The sequence below is a fragment of the Eleutherodactylus coqui genome, chromosome 4, assembly GCF_035609145.1.
Source record: "Eleutherodactylus coqui strain aEleCoq1 chromosome 4, aEleCoq1.hap1, whole genome shotgun sequence".
In the NCBI taxonomy this organism is placed as follows: Eukaryota; Metazoa; Chordata; class Amphibia; order Anura; family Eleutherodactylidae; genus Eleutherodactylus; species Eleutherodactylus coqui.
Window position 1 is genome coordinate 104,582,058 of NC_089840.1, and position 25,102 is coordinate 104,607,159.

At 46.1% G+C, this 25,102-nt stretch overlaps 1 pseudogene; it reads left to right on the forward strand.

The window, feature by feature from the left end:
• Nucleotides 1-3,753: 3,753 nt before the first annotated feature.
• Nucleotides 3,754-25,102, forward strand: part of LOC136626515 (DNA polymerase alpha catalytic subunit-like) — a 120,740-nt pseudogene continuing 99,391 nt past the window's right edge.

Genomic DNA, 25,102 nt, shown 5'->3' on the forward strand with positions numbered 1-25,102 from the left:
CCTCTACGGCAAGTCCCCAAGGAATGGAGATGGAGGCTTAATGCTACTCTACTAGATTCAAAAGAAGAGACCATAAAATTAACTAGCCAAGTTTAAGAATACTTCCAACTTAATGCGGGAGGTGATGTAGAATTGCCCATGGTGTGGGAGTCCCATAAGGCTTACGTGAGAGGCCTGCTGATTGCTCTGGGCTCCAGAACAAAAAAAATAAAACAAAAAGAAATAGATGATAAATTGGCGCAAATAGCCAGGATAGAGCAGCTAGCAAAGCTTTCGCAAACTAATTCCCTCCTAGACAAACTGACAGAGTTAAGGAAAGACCTTCGATTGTGTCTCAACTCTAAATTCAATAGAAAACACCTCTATAGGAAACATATTGTTTACGCACAAGGCAATAAAGGTAGCAAATTTACGTCTGCTTTAATTAAGAAAGCACGGGCCAAAAGTACAATCCATGCCATCAAAACTGGGACCAATACAATAGTTACTTCAACCAAAGACATCGCCAGCCAATTCCAACTTTTCTATACGGATTTGTACAATCTACAGAGACAATCCCCAGAGGGCCCGACACCCAAAATTAAGGAGCAAATCGACTCCTTCCTAAGCCGTCTCACCTTACCAAAATTAAAAAGGGAAGAAGCTAGAGAATTACTGGAACCTGTGACACAGTCGGAGATAAAAGATCTAATTGCCTCCTGTCCACCCAATAAGAGCCCAGGACCTGACGGCCTAACCTTGACATATTATAAGACTTTCGAGTCTACTTTGACCCCCAGGTTGACTGACTTGTTCAATGCACTTCTTTCAGGGTCCAGACTACCCAAACAAGCGCAGGAGGCGCATATAGCATTAATTTACAAAGAAAACAAGGACCCTGCGCTTTGCGGGAGTTACAGGCCCATATCTCTTATTAACCAGGACGTCAAGCTGTGGGCAAAGTTATTGGCTAGAAGGTTGGACAGATTTATACCTGCTTTGATCAGTGGAGAACAGGCGGGCTTTGTGGGAGGGAGAGAGGGTAGAGACAACTGCCACAGGCTCCTCTACGCAGCGCGATACGCACGGATCCAAAACATTCCGTTAGCCTTCGTTGGAACCGATGCCGAGAAGGCATTTGATAGGGTCAGCTGGAACTACATGAAAAGTACCCTACTTAATTATAATATTCCAGAGGAATTCGTGTCTGCCATTTTCTCGTTGTACGAGTGCCCTCATGCTAGACTCCGGATCAACAAAGTACTTTCTCTTCCGTTTGACATTAAAAACGGCACTCGCCAAGGCTACCCTCTCTCCCCCTCACTTTTTATACTGACACTTGAGCCCCTCCTGACACAGATCAGACAGGATCCTGACATTAAAGGCCTAAACATAGGAGAGGACACTTTGTCCACTGCGGCTTTCGCGGACGACATAGTCTTTCTCATAACCAACCCCGAAGAAGGCTTTGCCAGGCTAGTTGAGATACTAAATGCATTTGGAGCAATTTCAAATTTTAAAATAAATGTTAGTAAATCCACAGTTCTCAACATCTCCATCCCCATTTCTCGTTGCAAAATACTTAGGACAACATCCCCCTTTGCGTGGTCGGAGACTTCTCTGGACTATCTTGGTATAAAAATACCAAAGATGACCAAAGATATATACGAGGTAAATTTCACTCCTCTGCTGGACCAGGTGAAGAAGCTTTTAACTGAATACGACTTGCCAATTATGTCCTGGTTCGGTAGGAGGAACATCTTGAAATCCTATGTCCTACCAAAAATTTTGTACAAAATTAGGATGCTTCCTATACACCTTCCGAGCAGCTTTTTTAAGTCTCTACGCTCAGCTTTCGCGGCATACGTATGGAGACATAAAAGACCAAGGCTGGCATACAGCCTAATGATTAAGAGGAAATCAGAGGGTGGAATGGGATTCCCTAACATACTCGATTATTATAGGGCCTCGCAGCTGAGCCACTGGATGGACTTAGTCCTTCCGGCTAAAAATAATCTGCTTCCCAAACTAGCCTTGGCTAGGAATAATGCGGTGCTACTGGAGGATCTATGGTATCCGAGCAGAAACAAATATAGACAAAGGGACTTCTGCCCCCTCCTGAGAGGACCTTGCGAGGTATGGGACACGGTGATGAAGGAATTAGCCCCAGACCCTTCCCCAATTTTCCCGTTAAGTACTATTCACAAACTGTTAGAATTACCATCTGACTCATGTAATGCTTCTATCTGGGTGAAATTCCGGGACCTCAAAATTGGAGATCTGCAGGAGCTAGCTCACATTTCCCCCTCAGAGATCCCTCAAAGACTGTTACCGAGCTGGTCCCCCTCCTTCCTCACTCTTGCTTCAGTGACCAAGACAATAGGAGACTTCCTTAAGAGCCATGGTACAGCCAGACCCTTGACTCCTTTCGAAAGTACACTTAAACACATTATGCCAAGTAAAAGGAAAATCTCCCTGATAAGGAAGCACTTTATCACTCCCCATAAACCAACAAAACCTACATTCATCACCTCTTGGGAAAAGGAACTGAACCTAACTCTCTCCCCTAATGAAATTAAAGCGGTCCTGAACACCTCACTCGGCTTATCTCCTTGCATTCTTGCACAAGAATCCCACTACAAACTCCTGGTCAGGTGGTACAGGACTCCGCAATGGCTCTCTACATACAAATTATCTCCTCAGGACTGCTGCTGGAGGTGTAAGAGGGAGTTGGGATCGTACCTTCACATCTGGTGGACGTGCGAAAGATTGAGATCCTTCTGGGAGGGGGTGGGGAAGGTCTTGGAAAAGATAAAACCAGGATTTTCACTCACGCCAGACATGGTATTTCTCTGGAGGCCATCCCCATCATTTCAACCAAACAGAGATAAGTTGATAGCTCTCCTGATAGACGCTGCAAAGGCTCTGATTCCTCTATGTTGGCAACGCGAGGCACCCCCCTCTCTGATACAATGGAGAGACAAAGTAGATACGATCTACAATCTGGAAGAGCTCTCAAGCTGGCACAACAACACATATGATAAGTTCATTAAAACCTGGTTCTCCTGGCGTGACTTGAGACTCCTCGACATTTTTACTACTTAGCTCGACTACGTATCTTCGAGACATAGGTACCTCCAGATGCACCCCTACCACACACCCAACTTCCCCCCCTCTTACCCTTCCCCACTCCCCCTCACCCCCCTTTGTCTTTGTCTTTGTCCTGTCTCGTTATGTCTGCTACAAGGCTTTAGTTTAATGAGATACTTTCATAATGTTCTCGTATGGTTGAATTAAAACGTTTCTCTAGCCTATCAATCACCCTGTTATCTGTCAAAATGCAGCACAGTATTCTGAACTATCTAGTATCCTCTGAATCAAAACTGTGTACAACGATTTGTGATTAGCCTTTTATTGTCTGATGTTGTCATACTGTAAAATTGAAAACCTTAATAAAAACAGATTCAATAAAAAAATAAATAAATAAATAAATATTCCTTATCCTGATTCTATGGATATGGGGCACACCTGGGTGCTGCGGCAGCGGCATAGGAAAGGGAATGCGGCAGGTGCGGGTCGCCCCGGGTGCTATCACTGAGGGGGGTGACAGCTCAGCTGTGGTGCTGCCCACCATTCGGTCCTCTCACTCTCCACGGCTCCTGCCACATGTATTTCCACCCGCTCCAGCATATACAGTCTCACTGACAGCTCCGCCACCAGACGCTGTAGCCACCACCTCGTCGACTCAGCCTCAGGACTAGCATCGGCCACGGGATGGATAATGAGCGCTGCCTTACCAACAGCTTCTCCAACTACAAGGGTAGCCTGGTGGCCGGCCAGGACATGGAGCCAGGGGCTTTGCTGGTCCTCAGTACGGTGGAGAGCATCCTAGAGGGGCTGCCAGTGCTAGCACAGGGACAACAGGAGGGCTGGCTGGGGTGTCATACATGCTGTACCATGTCTCTCAGTGCCTGCTGTTTAGCGCCCACCATAACTGCTACCTGTGCCGCCTGCATCATAGTGTTGTGTGTGCTGTACTATTACCAGGAACAGGACCGGAAGACCCATGCCTCCTTCTTGCTGGGGGGGGGGGGTGCCGGGGTCTATTTTGTGGTCGCTCTCATACACAGTGCCTGGAACCTGGTGCTGGCCAGGTTTCAGGTGCTGGGAGACATCTGCGTCTCGCTCGGCTCCCTGGAGTTTGGTTCGGATACCTGTAGTGCGTACCTGTGCACCACGCTGGTCATGAGGCAGAAGCTGGTCATAGAGGTAAGAGGATGCTGCCAGCCTGTGGGCCCCAATCACTTTACATATAGGCATTCTTACAGAGATCATTCATCTCTGCGTGCCCACATGATCAGTGGCATCAGCCTCAGGATTACTGCACTGATGTCTGTGAAGGTCACACAACCTGGCAGCAGATGGTATAACGTCTTACATATAGAGTATATCAAGACGATGCCCTAGTGCCAGGCTGCTATGCCAACCCACCCTCATTCCTGGTGCTTGTAGCGGTGCTGAGCTGAGTTGTGGCAGTGCCACTGAAGACTCATATGGCGGATGGCTGGCACGGCGACCTTCCCATAAACCTTTGTTGGCTGACCATGTACGTGTATCTCTGTGGGAGGAGTGTAATAAAAACCACTTCTCTGGCAGAAAAATATCTCTGTGCAGAATAATGGACTATACATGTTCAAAACCAAAGAATCCATCTGTCACCCCACATACGGTGTCGGGGATTGTCAGGCGTCGCCTATACACATTAAATATACAGTAAATCTCATCCAGATTGGCAGATTCAGCGGCGGTGATACAACATGCTGTGCTGAATTTCCTGCATTGTTATGGGAGCTAGTGACAGCGTTATCACCCACTGGATCTACCCGCCAGTGATATGCTGTCAGCACACGGTCATGTAAAAGAGGCCTAAAGCCCCCATGTATTTCAATGTGGCCTCTCACACCAGTGTATTTTCAGTCTGTTTTCTATGTGCTGAAAATTGAATGCTGTATGTCTTATTTCTTGCGTTTGAAGTGTGTTTTTAGCGCTGAAATCGCCCATAGGAATCAATGGAGGTGCATAAAAAACACAGTAAAAGACAGCCAAGGAAAAGAAAACTACCGTTGTATCTACTGAAACGCGTTGCTCGCGGACCCTGTTATGTATTTCCAATAAAGAAGGAATTTATTATCCCGGATCAGAGCCTGGTATCCTTTGGAGCGCGGACAGCCGTTTTTTCTTTTCCTTGGTATACTTGAACTAAGCCCCGGTTATCCGGTGTGGCTTATCTGGATTGTCCTGCGGCTCTCCGACGAAAATCGGATGGATTAAAGACTCGGTTACAAGTTGACTTGGATTACGGTGTCAGCGAGGTGCCTTTTGAAAGGTATCCTCGCTTGACACCAGGTGAGTTAATACTCATTTCTATCTTCTCATGTTAAAATTATATAACATGGCTTATTAAAAGCATCGAGGCGCCTCCTTATAACCTATTCGTAACAGTAAAAGACAGGTTTTATATAATTTTTAATAAAAGCAATAGATATCCATGAACGACTGAATAAAGAAAAATCATATATACTACTAGAGGGTTGCCCATTAAATTCACGTAAAAAGTGACACCTGTAAATTTCAATTTTTATAGTCCAACTAATATTGCGTTTTCAGTGCATGTTTAAAATGCAGCTAAAAACCGTCCATGTGAGAGAACCCGGCTGTTTCACACGGCCGTGATTTCTCTGTTTTACCCTAGAAAAATTCCCGAGTGCAAAACACATTCAAGAGAACTCATTGCTTTCAATGGGCTCATTCGCAGCATGGTGTAATCATGATGAGAAAATCCCAGCACGCAAAAAGATAGATCATGATTTACACCGTGAGATGTCTCCATTAATGTAGCCTTTATGGAGACCATGGAAAAACAAATGATATTCCGTAATCAGCAGCGGCCACGGTTTTTTTACAATCCCAGTACACCAAAGGCTTAAAACCATGGGAGTATCCTGCAATGGCCGTAGGCATGAGCCCTAACTCGAACCTTTCATTCTCATATCCAAGACTTCTCCAGAGCAGCACCGTTCCTTTGAACGCGCTACCTAAAACTATCCACTCAATCCCTGTCACACAAAACTTCAGGCATGCTCTAAAAACGCACCTCTTCACGGAGACATACCACATCTCCTAAACCAAACCCATCTGTATGCCACCTGCTAACATGCTCCCTGTCCTACTGACTGCAATCCCTGCTAGCTACCATCAACCACCCCCTACAGTCATACCGATTCAGCCACCACATGGCTTATGTCTGACCATTGTCTATGTGTACAGCATCCCTCACTCTCCACCTCACCATAATGTGCACATCTCCAGCCCCTTTCCCTTCTGTATCACCCCACTATTTGTAGTATGTAAGCTCATTGGAGCCTCTCCCCCCTACCGTGTTTTATCAATCAATAACTTCATGGAACTGTGGTTTTTGTATCGTTCTTTCTTATGCCTGTTCTCCCCTGTTTTGTAAGCACTGTGGAATATGTTGGCGCTATATAAATAAAGATTCTTATTATTACTTGTGGGTTATTGGTCACCACTTTTTTAATATTTACCTTACGACTCGGTCTTGCGGGCTATTGCCACATTTATACCACCTGAATAATAAATTATTATGTTTTGGAGAAATTAAAAGAGAGGATAATAATGTTTTATATGCATATGTCTTGGTGAAGCTTTTGTGAAATTTATTTAAAAAGTGGTGACAGATAACCCACCAGTACCCTCAAAACACAATTGTTAACAATCTCTAAAAAAAGGAAAAATGGGAAGCATTTAAAGAGACCAGGATAGATGAACACAGAACTTACATACATGCTAAAAAGGAAGAAGAATATATTTATCAAACAGAAAGAGGGGGAATATCTAAAAAAGGATATAATGCAGTCTGCAGAAACTGTAGGGCAAGTGTCAAAAAAGCTAAAGCTAATAATGAATTGAAGCTTACAAGAAATGCCAAAAGCTATAAAAAAAAGGATTTGGGGGGTATGTCAAAAGCAAAAAAAAAGTTTGATGCAGCAGCAAAAAAAGCAAACACAATTCTGGGATGTACTAAGAGAAGCATAGAGCATAGATCACATGACGTCACTATCCCCGTTTACTCTTCCCTTGGTCAGACCTCAAAAAAGGATGCTGAGAGGAGACTTTCTGGCCATTGTTCCTATCTGGACCTTTTGGGCCTTTAGTCAGGGGTTTGTCTGTTTGATTAACCTCTTCCTCTCTATATAAGTCATTTACTTTCATATCAGAATCCTTATGAGCGTAGAGATTTCTTCCTATGCTGAGCATTTTGATTAAAGGATCTGAGAATGTTTAGCTTGCTAAAAAGAAGGCTAAGATGAGACTTAAAGGGGTTGTCCCGCGGCAGCAAGTGGGTCTATACACTTCTGTATGGCCATATTAATGCACTTTGTAATGTACATTGTGCATTAATTATGAGCCATACAGAAGTTATCAAAAGTTATTCACTTACCTGTTCCGTTGCTGGCGTCCTCGTCTCCATGGTTGCCGTCTAATTTCCGCCGTCTAATGGCCAAATTAGACGCGCTTGCGCAGTCCGGGTCTTCTCCTCTTCTCAATGGGGCTCCGTGTAGCTCCGTGTAGCTCCGCCCCCTCACCTGCCGATTCCAGCCAATCAGGAGGCTGGAATCGGCAATGGACCGCACAGAAGCCCTGCGGTCCACCGAGGGAGAAGATGCCGGCGGCCATCTTCAGCAGGTAAGTAAGAAGTCACCGGAGCGCGGGGATTCAGGTAAGCGCTGTCCGGTGTTCTTTTTTAACCCCTGCAGTGTTTTGGCTCCGCCCCTTCTACGCGTCATCGCGTAGCTCCGCCCCGTCATGTGTGCTGATTCCAGCCTCCTGATTGGCTGGAATCGGCACACGTGACGGTGGAGCTACGCGATGACGCGTAGAAGGGGGCGGAGCCAGAACGCCGCTGCTGCCGAACCGAGCCGAAGGCAGAAGACCCTTCAGCGCAAGCGCGTCTAATCGGGCGATTAGATGCTGAAGTTAGACGGAGCCATGGAGATGGGGACGCCAGCGCAGGGAAGGTAAGTGAATAACTTCTGTATGGCTCATATTTAATGCACGATGTATATTACAAAGTGCATTAATATGGCCATACAGAAGTGTATAACCCCACTTGCTTTCGCGAGACAACCCCTTTAATCTCTCACATGCTGCAGCTGTGCAATACACATAACAGCAGACAAGGTACAGCGCATAGGCGTACCGGAAGGGGGTGCTGGGGTCGCAACGGTGACCCAGCCCTTGCGCCTGAGGGGGCCCAGGGGCCCCGCTCCAGCATATACTGCTTTACTTTCACTTCGCGCTGTCGGCTGCCGCTTGCTAAGTTAGTGCGGTTCGGCTGGCCGACACCACGAGCCAGAGAGTAGAGTAGGAGAAGGGAGGGGGAGGACTTGAAGAGAAGACAGGGGAAGAGGAGGGGGTAGGGAAAGAGCAGAAAGGACACAGAAGCAGACTCACCGCACACGGGCACAACACAGCAAGGCATCGAGTGGAGCAGGGATGAGGTCATCTCCATGCTGCTTCAGTCCTGCCGACAATGTGTACAGCTGCTCTCCACAGCAGAGGTAGTCCGGGCACCAGGGTATGTATCTGCTTGTCTGCCTGTCTGTATGTCTTTCTATGTGTCTGTCTATCTATCTTGCCTGTTCTTCTATCTATCTATCTATCTATCTATCTATCTATCTATCTATCTATCTATCTATCTATCTATCTATCTCATATCCATCTCCTATCTATCTATCTCATATCTAACTATCTATCTCATATCTATCTCATATCTATCTATCTATCTATCTATCTATCTATCTCATATCTATCTATCTCCTATCTCTCAATCTCCTATCTCTCTATCTCCTACCTATCAATCTCCTATCCCTCTATCGCCTACCTATCAATCTCATATCTATCTATCTATCTATCTATCTATCTATCTATCTATCTATCTATCTATCTATCTATCTATCTATCTCATATCTATCTATATATCTCATATCTAACAATCTATCTATCTCGTATCTATCTATCTATCTATCTATCTATCTGATATCTATCTATTTATCTGATATCCATCTATCTATCTATCTCATATGTATCTATCTCTCTATCTATTTCATATATATCTATCTATCTATCTATCTCCTATCTATCTCTCTCTCTATCTCCTATTTATCTATCCATCTCCTATCTATCTATCTATCTATCTCATATCTATCTATCTATGTCCTATCTATTTCATATCTATCTATCTCATATCTATCTATCAATCTCATATCTATCTATCTCATATCTATCTATCTATCTATCTATCTATCAATCTCATATCTATCTATCTCATATCTATCTATCTCATATCTATCTATTTCATATCTATCTATCTATATATCTATCTATCTCCTATCTATCTATCCATCTCCTATCTATCTATCTATCTATCTATCTATCTATCTATCATCAATCTATCTCCTATCTCTCTATCTCCTATCTCTCTATCTGCTATCTATCTATATCATATCTATCTATCTATCAATCTCATATATATCTATCTATCTATCTATCTCATATCTATCTATCTATCTCATATCTAACTATCTATCTCATATCTATCTCATATCTATCTATCTATCTATCTATCTCTCTATCTCCTACCTATCAATCTCCTATCTCTCTATCTCCTACCTATCAATCTCCTATCTCTCTATCTCCTACCTATCAATCTCATATCTATCTATCTATCTATCTCATATCTATCTATATATCTCATATCTAACAATCTATCTATCTCGTATCTATCTATCTATCTATCTATCTATCTATCTATCTATCTATCTATCTATCTGATATCTATCTATTTATCTGATATCCATCTATCTATCTATCTCATATGTATCTATCTCTCTATCTATTTCATATCTATCTATCTATCTCCTATCTATCTCTCTCTATCTCCTATTTATCTATCCATCTCCTATCTATCTATCTATCTATCTATCATCAATCTATCTCCTATCTCTCTATCTGCTATCTATCTATATCATATCTATCTATCTATCAATCTCATATCTATCTATCTATCTCATATCTATCTATCTATCTATCTCATATCTATCTATCTCATATCTAACTATCTATCTCATATCTATCTCCTATCTCTCTATCTCCTACCTATCAATCTCCTATCTCTCTATCTCCTACCTATCAATCTCATATCTATCTATCTCATATCTATCTATATATCTCATATCTAACAATCTATCTATCTCGTATCTATCTATCTATCTATCTATCTATCTATCTATCTGATATCTATCTATTTATCTGATATCCATCTATCTATCTATCTCATATGTATCTATCTCTCTATCTATTTCATATCTATCTATCTCCTATCTATCTCTCTCTATCTCCTATTTATCTATCCATCTCCTATCTATCTATCTATCTATCTATCTATCTATCTCATATCTATCTATCTATCTATCTATATCCTATCTATCTATTTCATATCTATCTATCTCATATCTATCTATCAATCCCATATCTATCTATCTCATATCTATCTATCTATCTATCTATCTATCTATCTCATATCTATCTCATATCTATCTATCTATCTCATATCTATCTATTTCATATCTATCTATCTATCTCCTATCTATCTATCCATCTCATATCTATCTATCTATCTATCTATCTATCTATCTATCTATCTATCTATCTATCTATCTATCATCAATCTATCTCCTATCTCTCTATCTCCTATCTCTCTATCTGCTATCTATCTATATCATATCTATCTATCTATCTATCAATCTCATATCTATCTATCTCATATCTATCTATCTATCTATCTATCTATCTCTCTAATATCTATCTATCTATCTATATATTAGAGATGAGCGAGCTTACTCGTCTGAGCTTGATGCTCGTTCGAGTATTAGTGTACTCAACATGCTCGTTACTCGAGACGAGCACCATGCAGTGTTCGAGTCACTTCCATTTTCTTCCCAGAAAATTTTGCGCCGTTTTCTGGCCAATAGAAACACAGGGAAGGCATTACAACTTCCTCCTATGAAGTTCCAGCCCTATCCCATCCCTCTGCAGTGAGTGGCTGGGGAGATCAGGTGACACCCGAGTATATAAACTGGCGCCGCCCGCGGCTCGCCACAGATGCACGCTGAGAGACATTAGGGAAAGTGCCGTCTTGGGGAGAGTGTTAGGCTGTTATCTTCATCTTCAAGAACCCCAACGGTCCTTCTTAGGGCCACATCTGACCATGTGCAGTACTGTTGAGGCTGCTTTTAGCAGTTTTGCAAATTTTTTTTTTGTATATCGGGCGTGCAGACCATAGCGTCCTCAGTCTGCAGTCATTTTACTGAGTATAGGGGCAGTACTGGTGAGGCAGGGACAGTGGTACAGGGAAAGAGATATACTGGCTATATAGGCAGTGGGCTTTTTAAAAAAAAATTGGAAAAAAAAATCTTTGGGCTGCCTGTGACCGTGTTCAGTTTACTGCGTGTCTGCTGGGGGTAGTAGTCGCTCATTAATCCCCAGCCTTGCGCATAATTTTTTCTGGCTGCACTGTGCTTTCAATAACCTAACCACAGTCATCCTCCAACAGGGAAATCCATATACAGGCTATATAGGCAGTGGAGTTTTTCAAAAAAATTGGAAAAAAAAAATCTTTGGGCTGCCTGTGACCGTCTTCAGTTTACTGCGTGTCTGCTGGGGGTAGTAGTCGCTCATTAATCCCCAGCCTTGCGCATAATTTTTTCTGGCTGCTCTGTGCTTTCAATAACCTAACCACAGTCATCCTCCAACAGGGAAATCCATATACAGGCTATATAGGCAGTGGGCTTTTTCAAAAAAATTGGAAAAAAAAATCTTTGGGATGCCTGTGACCGTCTTCAGTTTACTGCGTGTCTGCTGGGGGTAGTAGTCGCTCATTAATCCCCAGCCATGCGCATAATTTTTTCTGGCTGCACTGTGCTTTCAAAAACCTAACCACAGTCATCCTCCAACAGGGAAATCCAAATACAGGCTGTATAGGCAGTGGTCTTTTCCCAAAAATTGGAAAAAAATACTAAATTTGGCCTGCCTGTGACTGTCTTCAGTTTACTGCGTGTCTGCTGGGGGTAGTAGTCGCTCATTAATACCCAGCCTTGCGCATAATTTTTTCTGGCTGCACTGTGCTTTCAATAACCACAGTCATCCTCCAACAGGGAAATCCATATACAGGCTATATAGGCAGTGGGCTTTTTCCCAAAAATTGGAAAAAAATACTATATTTGGGCTGCCTGTGACCGTCTTCAGTTTACTGTGTGTCTGCTGGGGTAGTAGTTGTTCATTATTACCCAGCTAAGCGTTACAGCAGGCTTGCGCATAATTGTTTCCTTGCTCTGCTGTGTCCGTTACATGATCGCCGCCATCCCGCCAGAGGGAAACAGTATACATATATACGCTGCATACGTTGTCTGTCTGGTTTTTCACCTCACCATTTTAAAAAATTGAAGCAAAATACTTAAGGCCTACCACTGGCCTTTGGCCACTTGACTGGTTCTGCGCTGTGAATTCCAGTAGCTCAGTCATACGCACCTAGGTCTCACTACAGGCTTGCGCATAATTGTTTCCTGACTCTGCTGTGTGCTCCGTAAGCGAAGTCAGCCTCCAACCACAGGCCAATAGGCGGCACATTTAATTACAGCGTTTTGTTTCTGCACTACTGGTAATACACCATGCTGAGGGGTAGGGGTAGGCCTAGAGGACGTGAACGCGGGCGAGGACGTGGAGGCCCAAGTATGGGTGTGGGCACAGGCCGAGCTCCTGGTCCAGGTGTATCGCAGCCGACTGCTGCGGGATTAGGAGAGAGGCAAGTTTCTGGGGTCCCCAGATTCATCTCACAATTAATGGGTCGACGCGGTAGACCTTTATTAGAAACTGAGCAATGTGAGCAGGTCCTGTCATGGATGGCAGAAAGTGCATCCAGCAATCTATCGACCACCCAATCTTCTACGCCATCCACAGCTGCAACTCTGAATCCTCTGGCTTCTGCTCCTCTTTCCTCCCAGCCTCCTCACTCCATGAAAATGACACATTCTGAGGAGCAGACAGACTCCCAGGAACTGTTCTCGGTCCCCTGCCCAGATTGGGCAGCAATGGTTCCTCTCCCACCGGAGGGGTTTGTCGTGACCGATGCCCAACCTTTGGAAAGTTCCCGGGGTCCGGGGGATGAGGCTGGGGACTTCCGGCAACTGTCTCAAGAACTTTCAGTGGGTGAGGCGGACGATGACGATGAGACACAGTTGTCTATCAGTGAGGTAGTAGTAATTTCAGTAAGTCCGAGGGAGGAGCGCACAGAGGATTCGGAGAAAGAGCAGCTGGACGATGAGGTGACTGACCCCACCTGGTTTGCTAAGCCTACTGAGGACAGGTCTTCAGAGGGGGAGGCAAGTGCAGCAGCAGGGCAGGTTGGAAGAGGCAGTGCGGTGGCCAGGGGTAGAGGCAGGGCCAGACCGAATAATCCACCAACTGTTTCCCAAAGCGCCCCCTCGCGCCATGCCACCCTGCAGAGGCCGAGGTGCTCAAAGGTGTGACAGTTTTTCACTGAGAGTGCAGACGAACGAGGAACTGTGGTGTGCAAGGTTTGTCGCGCCAAGATCAGCCGGGGAGCCACCACCACCAGCCTCACCACCACCAGCATGCGCAGGCATATGATGGCCAAGCACCCCACAAGGTGGGATGAAGGCCGTTCACCGCCTCCGGTTTGCACCACTGCCTCTCCCCATGTGCCCCAACCTGCCACTGAGATCCAACCGTCCTCTCAGGACACAGGCACGACCGTCTCCCGGCCTGCACCCACACCCTCACCTCCGCTGTCCTCGGCCCCATCCAGCAATGTCTCTCAGCGCAGCGTCCAGCCGTCGCTAGCGCAAGTGTTTGAGCGCAAGCGCAAGTACGCCGCCACGCACCCGCACGCTCAAGCGTTAAACGTGCACATAGCCAAATTGATCAGCCTGGAGATGCTGCCGTATAGGCTTGTGGAAACGGAGGCTTTCAAAAACATAATCGCGGCGGCCCCGCGCTACTCGGTTCCCAGTCGCCACTACTTTTCCCGATGTGCCGTCCCAGCCCTGCACGACCACGTCTCCCGCAACATTGTATGTGCCCTCACCAACGCGGTTACTGGCAAGGTCCACTTAACAACAGACACGTGGACAAGCACAGGCGGGCAGGGCCAGTATATCTCCCTGACGGCACATTGGGTGAATTTAGTGGAGGCTGGGACCGAGTCAGAGCCTGGGACCGCTCACGTCCTACCCACTCCCAGAATTGAGGGCCCCAGCTCGGTGCTGGTATCTGTGGCGGTGTATGCTTCCTCCACTAAACAACCCTCCACCTCCTCCAACGCAACCTCTGTCTCGCAATCAAGATGTGTCAGCAGCAGCACGTCGCCAGCAGTCGGTGTCACGCGGCGTGGCAGCACAGCGGTGGGCAAGCATTAGCAGGCCATGCTGAAACTACTCAGCTTAGGAGAGAAGAGGCCCACGGCCCACAAACTGCTGCAGGGTCTGACAGAGCAGACTGACCGCTGGCTTTCGCCGCTGAGCCTCCAACCGGGCATGGTCGTGTGTGACAACGGCCGTCACCTGGTGGCGGCTCTGCAGCTCGGCAGCCTCACGCACGTGCCATGCCTGGCCCACGTCTTTAATTTGGTGGTTCAGCGGTTTCTGAAAAGCTACCCACGCTTGTCAGACCTACTCGGAAAGGTGCGCCGGCTCAGCGCACATTTCCGCAAGTCCAATACGGACGCTGCCACTCTGCTGACCCTGCAACATCGGTTTATTCTGTCAGTGCACCGACTGCTGTGCGACGTGCCACACGGTGGAACTCTACGCTCCACATGTTGGCCAGGCTCTATGAGCAGCGTAGAGCTATAGTGGAATACCAACTCCAACATGGGCTGCGTAGTGGGAGTCAGCCTCCTCAATTCTTTACAGAAGAGTGGGCCTGGTTGGCAGACATTTGCCAGGTCCTTGGAAACTTTGAGGAGTCTACCCAGATGGTGAGCGGCAATGCTGCAATCATTAGCGTCACCTTTTCTCTGCTATGCTTCTTGAGAAGTTCCCTGCAAAGCATAAAAGCAGACGCTTTGCGCTCGGAAACGGAGGCGGGGGAAGACAGTATGTCACTGGATAGTCAGAGCACCCTCATGTCTATATCTCAGCGCGTTTTGGAGGAGGAGGAGGGGGAGGAGCATGAGGAGGAGGGGGAAGAGACAGCTTGGCCCACTGCTAAGAGTACCCATGCTGCTTGCCTGTCATCCTTTCAGCGTGTATGGCCTGAGGAGGAGGAGGAGGATCCTGAAAGTGATCTTTCTAGTGAGGACAGCCATGTGTTGCGTACAGGTACCCTGGCACACATGGCTGACTTCATGTTAGGATGCCTTTCTTGTGACCCTCGCGTTACACGCATTCTGGCCACTACGAATTACTGGGTGTACACACTGCTCGACCCACGGTATAAGGAGAACCTTTCCACTCTCATACCCGAAGAGGAAAGGGGTTCGAGAGTGATGCTATACCACAGGACCCTGGCGGACAAGCTGATGGTAAAATTCCCATCCGACAGCGCTAGTGGCAGAAGGCGCAGTTCCGAGAGCCAGGTAGCAGGGGAGGCGCGGAGATCAGGCAGCATATACAGCGCAGGCAGGGGAACACTCTTCAAGGCCTTTGACAGCTTGATGGCTCCCCAGCAAGACTGTGTCACCGCTCCCCAGTCAAGGCTGAGTCGGTGGGAGCACTGTAAAAGGATGGTGAGGGAGTACGTAGCCGATCGCCCGACTGTCCTCCGTGACGCCTCTGCTCCGTACAACTACTGGGTGTCGAAGCTGGACACGTGGCCTGAACTCGCGCTGTATGCCCTGGAGGTGCTTGCTTGCCCTGCGGCTAGCGTCTTGTCAGAGAGGGTGTTTAGTGCAGCTGTGGGAATCATCACGGATAAGCGTAGCCGCCTGTCAACTGACAGTGCCGACAGGCTTACACTCACAAAGATGAACAAAGCCTGGATTTCCCCAGACTTCTCTTCTCCACCAGCGGACAGCAGCGGTACCTAAACAATACGTAGGCTGCACCCGCGGATGGAAGCATCGTTCTCTATCACCATACAAAACGGGGACCTTTTAGCTTCATCAATCTGTGTATTATATTCATCCTCCTCCTCCTGTTCCTCTTCCTGAAACCTGACGTAATCACGCCGAACGGGCAATTTTTCTTAGGCCCACAAGGCTCAGTCATATTACTTTTGTAAACAATGTTTTTACGTTTCAATTCTCATTAAAGTGTTGAAACTTGCACCTGAACCAATTTTTATTTTAACTGGGCTGCCTCCAGGCCTAGTTACAAATTAAGCCACAGTAACCAAAGCGAATAATGGGTTTCACCTGCTCTCTTGGTTGGGCACGGGCAATTTTTCTGAGGTACATTAGTACTGTTGGTACACCAATTTTTTTGGGCCCTCGCCTACAGTGTAATCCTAGTAATTTTTATGGGCTTCGCCTGCACTCATGGTACAGCAAGGTGTGTGGGGTTGGCCTACACTTTTGCTACATAAATATAACTGTGGCCTTGCCTATACTGCAACTACTGAAATGTGAAAGAGACTGTTATCTCCCTAAACTGCTGCAACGGGAATGTTACTGTGGCCTGTCTTGACTGCTACTACTACTGAAATGGAACTAATACTGTGCTCCCCCTATACTGCTGCTAGTGATATGTTACTGGGGCCTGTCCAGACTGCTACTACTACTGAAATGGAACTAATACTGTGCTCCCCCTATACTGCTGCTAGTGATATGTTACTGGGGCCTGTCTTGACTGCTACTATTACTGAAATGGAACTAAGACTGTGCTCCCCCTATACTGCTGCTAGTGATGTTACTGGGGCCTGTCCAGACTGCAACTACTACTGAAATGGAACTAATACTGTGTTCCCCCTATACTGCTGCTAGTGAGTGATATCTTACTGGGGCCTGTCCAGACTGCTACTACTACTGAAATGGAACTAATACTGTGCTCCCCCTATACTGCTGCTAGTGATATGTTACTGGGGCCTGTCCAGACTGCTACTACTACTGAAATGGAACTACTACTGTGCTCCCCCTATACTGCTGCTAGTGATATGTTACTGGGGCCTGTCTTGACTGCTACTATTACTGAAATGGAACTAAGACTGTGCTCCCCCTATACTGCTGCTAGTGATATGTTACTGGGGCCTGTCCAGACTGCTACTACTACTGAAATGGAACTAATACTGTGCTCCCCCTATACTGCTGCTAGTGATATGTTACTGGGGCCTGTCTTGACTGCTACTATTACTGAAATGGAACTAAGACTGTGCTCCCCCTATACTGCTGCTAGTGATATGTTACTGGGGCCTGTCTAGACTGCTACTACTACTGAAATGGAACTAATACTATGCTCCCCCTATACTGCTGCTAGTGATTTGTTACTGGGGCCTGTCTAGACTGCAACTACTACTGAAATGGAACAAATACTGTGCTCCCCCTATACTGCTGCTGGTGATATGTTACTGGGCCTGTCCAGACTGCTACTACTACTGAAATGGAACTAATACTGTGCTCCCCCTGTACTGCTGCTAGTGATATGTTACTGGGGCCTGTCTAGACTGCTACCACTACTGAAATGGAACTAATACTGTGCTCCCCCTATACTGCTGCTTTGGAATTGTTACTGGGGGCCTGTCTTGAATGCTACTATTACTGAAATGGGCGGTTGGGCAGCATGTTACCCAGGAGAAGTGGCAGCGGAGTGTCATGCAGGCAGTGATCGTGCTTTGTTGGAGGTAGCGTGGTGCTTAGCTAAGGTATGCCTTGCTAATGAGGGTTTTTCAGAAGTAAAAATTGTTGGGGGGGGGGGGGGCACTCGCCGCTATTGTGGCTTAATAGTGGGACCTGGGAACATGAGATGCAGCCCAACATGTATCCCCTCGCCTGCCCTATCCTTTTCTGTGTCGTTCCCATCACTTTCTTGAATTTCCCAGATTTTCACAGATGAAAACCTTAGCGGAGCATAGGTCCCATACAAAAATGCTCGGGTCGCCCATTGACTTCAATGGGGTTCGTTACTCGAAACGAACCCTCGAGCATCGCGGGAAGTTCGACTCGAGTAACGAGCACCCGAGCATTTTGGTGCTCGCTCATCTCTACTATCTATCTATCTATCTTATATCTATCTATCTCATATCAATCTATCTGCTATCTATCTATCTATCTATCTATCTCATATCTATCTATTTTATATCTATCTATCTATCTATCTATCTATCTATCCATCTCCTATCTATCTATCTATCTATCTATCTCATATCTATGTATCTATCTCATATCTATCTATTAGGGATGAGCGAGCGTACTCGGAAAAGCACTACTCGCTCGAGTAATTTGCTTTATCCGAGTATCGCTGTGCTCGTCCCTGAAGATTTGGGTGCCGGCACAGAGCGGGGAGCTGCAGAGGAGAGCGGGTAGGAACAGAGGGGAGATCTTTCTCTCCCTCTCTCCCGCCCGCTCTCCCCTGCTCCTCGCTGAGACTCACCTGTCAGCCATAGCGGCACCCGAATCTTCAGGGACGAGCACTGCGATACTCAGATAAAGCAAATTACTCGAGCGAGTAGTGCTTTTCCGAGTATGCTCGCTCATCTCTACTATCTATCTATCTCATATCTATCTATCTATCTATCTATCTATCTATCTATCTATCTATCTATCTATCTCATATCTATCTCCTATCTATCTATCTATCTATCTCCTATCTATCTATCTATCTATCTATCTATCTCATATCTATCTATTTCATATCTATCTATCTCATATCTATCTATTTCATATCTATCTATCTATTTCATATCTATTTATGTATCTATCTATCTCCTATCTATCTATCTATCTATCTATCTATCTATCTATCTATCTATCTATCTATCTATCTATCTATCTCTCATATCTATCTCATATCTATCTATCTGATATCTATCTCATATCTATCTATCTATCTATCTATCTATCTCATATCTATCTAATATCTATCTATCTAATATCTATCTATCTATCTCTCCTAGGCCACATGCCCACTTGCACGCACGGATTTCACTGCGGAATCCCGCAGTGAAATCCATGCATGCCCACGGACATGGAGAGGGAAAATACATTATACTTGCCTCTCTGGACGCTGCGGGGCTCCCCTCTGTGCAGGCCTGATCTTCTTTCTTCCGGTCGGCGGGCGTGCTAGGCACGCCGGGAGCGTGCTGCGTGCATATGCACCAATATTTTAAAAAATCTCCTGTTCTCCCGTGTATCCGCGGCTCAGCACAAAAACAGCTGCGGCTGTGCCACAGATTCGAACAGCTTCCATAGGCTTAATGGAAGCCTTGGAAGCCGTCCGTATGGCAGATCCGCAGGAAAATAGAGCATGCTGCAATTTCTTCCTGTGCGTGTGACCCGCCCTCTGGGAAGGAATCCCATCTGCATACTTTTAGCTGCCCTAGCGATGCCAATGCATCCCTATGGGCAGCAAGATGCACGGATCTCCCGTGCGGGTCCACATGCGGATTTTATAAATAAAATCCGCACGTGGACATCGGCCCTCAGGCATAGCCACGGGGCGAGGGGGAAAAGCTGAACTTTTGCATCCGGGCCTCTGAGCTTTTAGGTACACCCCTAGTACAGCGCATCCACATTGAAGACATGATATGTATGACAATTATGGAGGGGCCAGAAATACGTGTTTCAGGCCACTAAAGGTTTCTCCCTATTTAAAATAAGCCAACCTTGGCACCTCTAAAGCAGTGTTTAATATCCAGAGAAGGAATATTTCAGTGTACTAATCCAGTTCACCGTCAGGAACACTACACAGTTACAGAGTGTGCAAGGCGAAACCTATAAACAAAACTCCTACCCTCCTGCAAAACATTAACCCATTCCAGGATTCTGAGACTACCTTATGAATGTCACTTTCTGAGTAAAGCATTGTTATGACAGCGTGTATGAACATGGTTTGGCCTAACCATTAGAAGATTCTACTAGGCTGAACTGAATTCAGGATACACTAGTATAGCTATAGGGAACATACATTATTCTTCTCTCTAAAGACAAAAGATATAAGGGAAGTGGAATTAACATCACTTCCTCTGACAAAAGAGAATACATCACTGATGCAGAACTTCAAAATAGAGAAGGTTGACTGGTATAAAAAGCAAGGCAAGTTGAATGACCATCACTTTCTCTGAAAAAAGAACAAAACTCCATGACAGGTGGTAGCTTAAAGGCATTGTCTAGCCATGACAAATGTATGTATGCACTTCTGTATGGCCATTACAAAGCACAGTGTAATATACATTGTGCATTGTGAATGAGCCATACAGAAGATATATTCTTACCTATAGGGGTTCCCCCCATTCCCCTGTGTTGACGGTCCTGTCGTATCTGGTTACAACAGTTTTCTTTCTTCTCTCTTTTACTCTTGTCGGGCAGTGGACGCACATCCCGTCTGTTCGCGCATGTGCAGGAGCACCTGCTGGCTCGGGAAAGCGCGGCAGTTCGCTGTGAAGCTGATCCAGCAGGAGCATCCACTGGTCCTCAGCTGGAGAGTAAGTATTACTACTGGGGGCAGAGGCAGTGTTGGTGGGGGGGCTGTCACCATTACTTGTTGCACGAGGGGTGGGCTGTCATCATTACTTGTCACACGCAGGATGGGGGCTGTCACAATTACTTGTTGCATGGTGGGTGGGTGGAGGGAGGGCTATCACCATTACTTGTTGCACGGGGAAAGTGGGTGGGGATAGACGGCTGTCACCATTATTTGTCACATGGGGGGTGGGTTGGTGGGGGAAGGGTGGACTGTCACTATAACTTGTCGCACGGGGGTTGGCTGTCACCATAACTTGTTACATGGGGGGGTGGGCTGTCGCCATAATTAGTTGCATAGTGGGGGGGGGGGCTGTCACTATAACTTGTCGTGGTGGTCACTGTCGGGCTGTCACTGTTCAGTTTCGTGTGCGGTTTCGTTTGCGTTTTGTAATTCCCCAGCAGTGATAGTGAAGCCCAGTAATTGGCCCGGCATTGATAGGGACCCCCAATAATTGCCACAGCAGTGATAATTACTAGGGGTCACTATCACTGCTCGGGCAATTACTGGGTGTCACTATCACTGCTGGTGCAATTACTGGGGGTCACTTTTCCTGCTGAGGCAATTATTGGGGGTCACTTTGTGCTGGGGCAATTATTGGGAGTCACTATTACTGCTGGGGAAATTATTGGGGGTAACTGTCCCAGGAGTGATAGTGACCCCCTAATAATTTCCCCAGCAGGAATAGTGACCCCAGTAATTCCCCTAGCAGTGATAGTGACCCCCAATAATTGCCCCAGCAGTGAGTGACACCCAATAATTGCCCCACTTGGGGTCACTATTCCTGCTTGGGCAATTATTGGGGGTCCCTATTACTGCTGTGGCAATTATTGGGGGTCACTGTTACTGCTGGGGCAATTATTGGTGGGTCACTATTAGTGCTGGGGCAATTATTTGGGGTCTCTTAGTGCTGGGGAACTATTGGGGGTCACTATTACTGCTGCGGCAATTATTGGGGGGACATCACATGACTAGACAGATATTGATTCTTTTCCAGGCATAACCCAGCCACTTTCATAGATTAACCTCTCACATGCTGCAGCAGTGCAATACACATAACAGCAGACAAGGCACAGTGCATCCACATTGAAGACATGGCATGTATGACAGAAGCCGACCCGGCGCTTCTAAAGCAGAGTGTAATATCTGGAGAAGGAATATCTCAGTGTACTAACCCAGTTTACTTTTAGGAACACTACACAGTCACGGAGTGTGCAAGGCGAAACCTGTAAACATAACTCCTACCCTCCGGTTATTTGTACAAAACGTTAACCCATTCTAGTATTCTGAGACTACCTTATGAATGTCACTTTCTGAGTAAAGCATTGCTATGACAATATGTATGAACATGGTTTGGCCTAACCATGAGAAGATTCTACTAGGCTTAACTGAATTCAGGATACACTAGTACAGCTATGGGGCACGTACATTATTCTTCTGGTAGGAAAAAAAAGAAAAGTGGAATGACCATCACTTTCTCTGAAAAAAATGACAAGACTCTGATGGGTGGTAGCTTAAGTCAATAACCCCCCCATCTGGGACTAAAGGGATAAGCTGAAAAGGATGCCCCATCTACTGAGACAGACTAGGAAGGTGGACAGACACTGGCACTAAAGACTAGACATGAGGAACAAGGAACCTCCAGTCAAAAATCATGCTCACCATTCATGCAGTCTCATTCAATCAGGAGCATTTTGTCAAAGCTGAAAAATTTTACTTTTTAACTAATAATACTTGGTCTACCTCCTGCAGAGTATTTAAGCAATAAACATTGCACAACAACAAACCAATTTCAATATGACTATGCAAAGGGGACATTAATAACTTCTCAGTCCCTGTGGGGCTTAAACTGGGGACAACAAATGTTTCTTACGTAAAAAGTCCTACTTGTTAGAACTTGAAGATGTTCTTTACTCGCTGTACGCTATCCACGGGGATCTCTTCGTCTACTTCGGAATCAGTAGTCTTGCCCATGGGCATAGGAAGGCTGCTCCAGGAACTGACTCCTAGGGACGTGACAGAAGTGGGACTATCCGGGTCCTGGACACATCTGAGCTGCACCCATGGAAGGATGCGCAGCGCTCTTCAACTTAGGCAACCCTGTAGCAGACAAATGCAACTGTCTCCACAAGTGCAGTCACTCTCTGTTGTGGAAAAGATTTCCTACCCCAGGGTCCTCATAGTCCCGTATGAAGGCATGCCACCCTGGGGAAATGGCTGCACATGTCACCTTGTTGTCCTTGTTTATAATTATCCAGGGCAGGATCAGCGCTCCCTCTTGGTAGGGCAAGATTTGTGGTGCTAGTATGGAGACCTGGCTGGACGGCCATGGTGGAGTTTCTCCAGGGCCTAGTAGACTTTAGACTCCCTGGCCAGAAGGGTTTTCTCTTCTGGGAAGCTTCTCCAGAATTATCCCCAAAAGAGAAAGAAATTGTAAGTCCCGTCAGGGCGTCTTGTTCTGGAACCTCTGGTTCATCCCCCAAAAGTACTGTGACTGCGGTGGTGGGTAGCCGGACGCCATACCCTGGATGGATTTTGTACCAGAAGTTGCTGGGAGCGGTAGAAGAATCTTTGCAGCTGGCTGGTTGAAGATGTTCTGCTTGGAGATGTCCAAAGGCTCCTCTTGTGTAGTTGACTTCACCCCTTGGGGGGGGGGGGGGGCTTGAGATGTGCGCCAAACTTCTGGAGTTGGAGTACTCCTCTCCCCTACTTTGCGGATAGCCAAAGTGGGAACTTTTTGGCGGCAAGGTTTTGGTGAAAACAGCCTGTGAAAAAGGAAGTAGACAGGGCGGCTGAGCACCATTTTGAGTAGACATGTTGTCACTCACATGGGGCTCTGCAACAAAGTTCATCAACCGCACATGCTCCAACAAGATTAGCACACTCTCTTTCTCAGCCTAGTACCACTGCCACTGTACAGGAAACTTCTTGTGAAACTGTAGACATAGAGGGAAAACTCGACACAGAGGTTTTCTTTAGCACCGGACTCATCAGAAATGTTTTTTCTTGAGTACCTCTTCGATAACGCAGGCAGACAGATGTGTCACAGAGAAGTTGATTCTGTTCGTGATGCCAAAAGAAGAGGGGTTCTGCAATGTCCCAATGGCCACCTAGACACAAAGCCTATGCTGAGGAGCTGGTGGATTAGAGTTGGCACTTGTAACGGTCGCTCTACCAGACTCCTCCCTGGAGGGATGCACGCAACCTCGGCCCAAGTACCGCTAGGCCTCTTCCAGGCAATGCTGGGACAGTGGTTACCTGTATAAGTGTGGTAGACTTTAGATTTGTCACATGTGGAACCACCGTTCCTTTCACACCGTACCATTATACTCAACGGTTAAATAAAGAGAGCCCACACACACAGCTGAGACTTGATACCTCGATCACTGGGAATAGGCAATGACCGGTGAACTTTACTTGAAGCTTTGCAGAGAACAGCTTTACACAACAATGCAGGCAAGACAGAGACTGTGAGGTCAAGGAGGAGACACAGGATGACACCGGTCCTACAGGCCAAGTTATCTGTAAGGTACTGCTCCTGGAAAGGGGACACTTTGGAGGAGGATGGGGGTAGGAACACTCCACAGACACTCACTCAGTACTTGAAGACAGCTCTGCATGGCGGACTCCTCACTTCACTTTCTCTCCAGAGGTGGTTCCTGGCAAAGGGGACTTTAGGATACCTCTCCTCTTCTTCCATCACTTCACCACATGAGGGTTGAAGGTACCCACATGTGGCTGGCACTCCACTCTCAACCGTAGAAGATGATGAAAGACCCAGACACATCTCAATCACTCACATTTATAGGGTGCAGACATCACGTGACTAGACAGATATTGATACTTTTACTGACATATCCCAGCCACTTTCAGACATTAACCTCTCAAATGCTGCAGCTGTGCAATACACATAACAGCCGACAAACCACTTTGCACAGTGCAACCACATTGAAGACATGACATGTGTGACAGTATTGGGCCACTACAGATGCTCCTCTTACTTATCCTCCACACAACTCATATGGCATCTCTGCAGGACATAGTGTTCGGTCCTTTGAATGTGGATAATGACTTGCCACCCTGGTACAGAAATATATCATAGAAAAAAAAAGTTTTTGAATTGCTTGTTTTTTGCTGTTATTTTTTTTTATTTAAAAAAACATACTGTTTATTAAAAAGCCTATTTGAAACTTTAAATGTCCATTCTTTCTAATCACGTCATCGCCATCCTACAGCCATTGTTTTACTATGGTTCCTAGTCTCCTAGCCGCAGCCTCCTAAAGCAACAGGAACAAAGATTAGGCTTTAGCTGATCTTTATTCCTGTCACTCTCATTGAAGTGAATGTGAGCTACC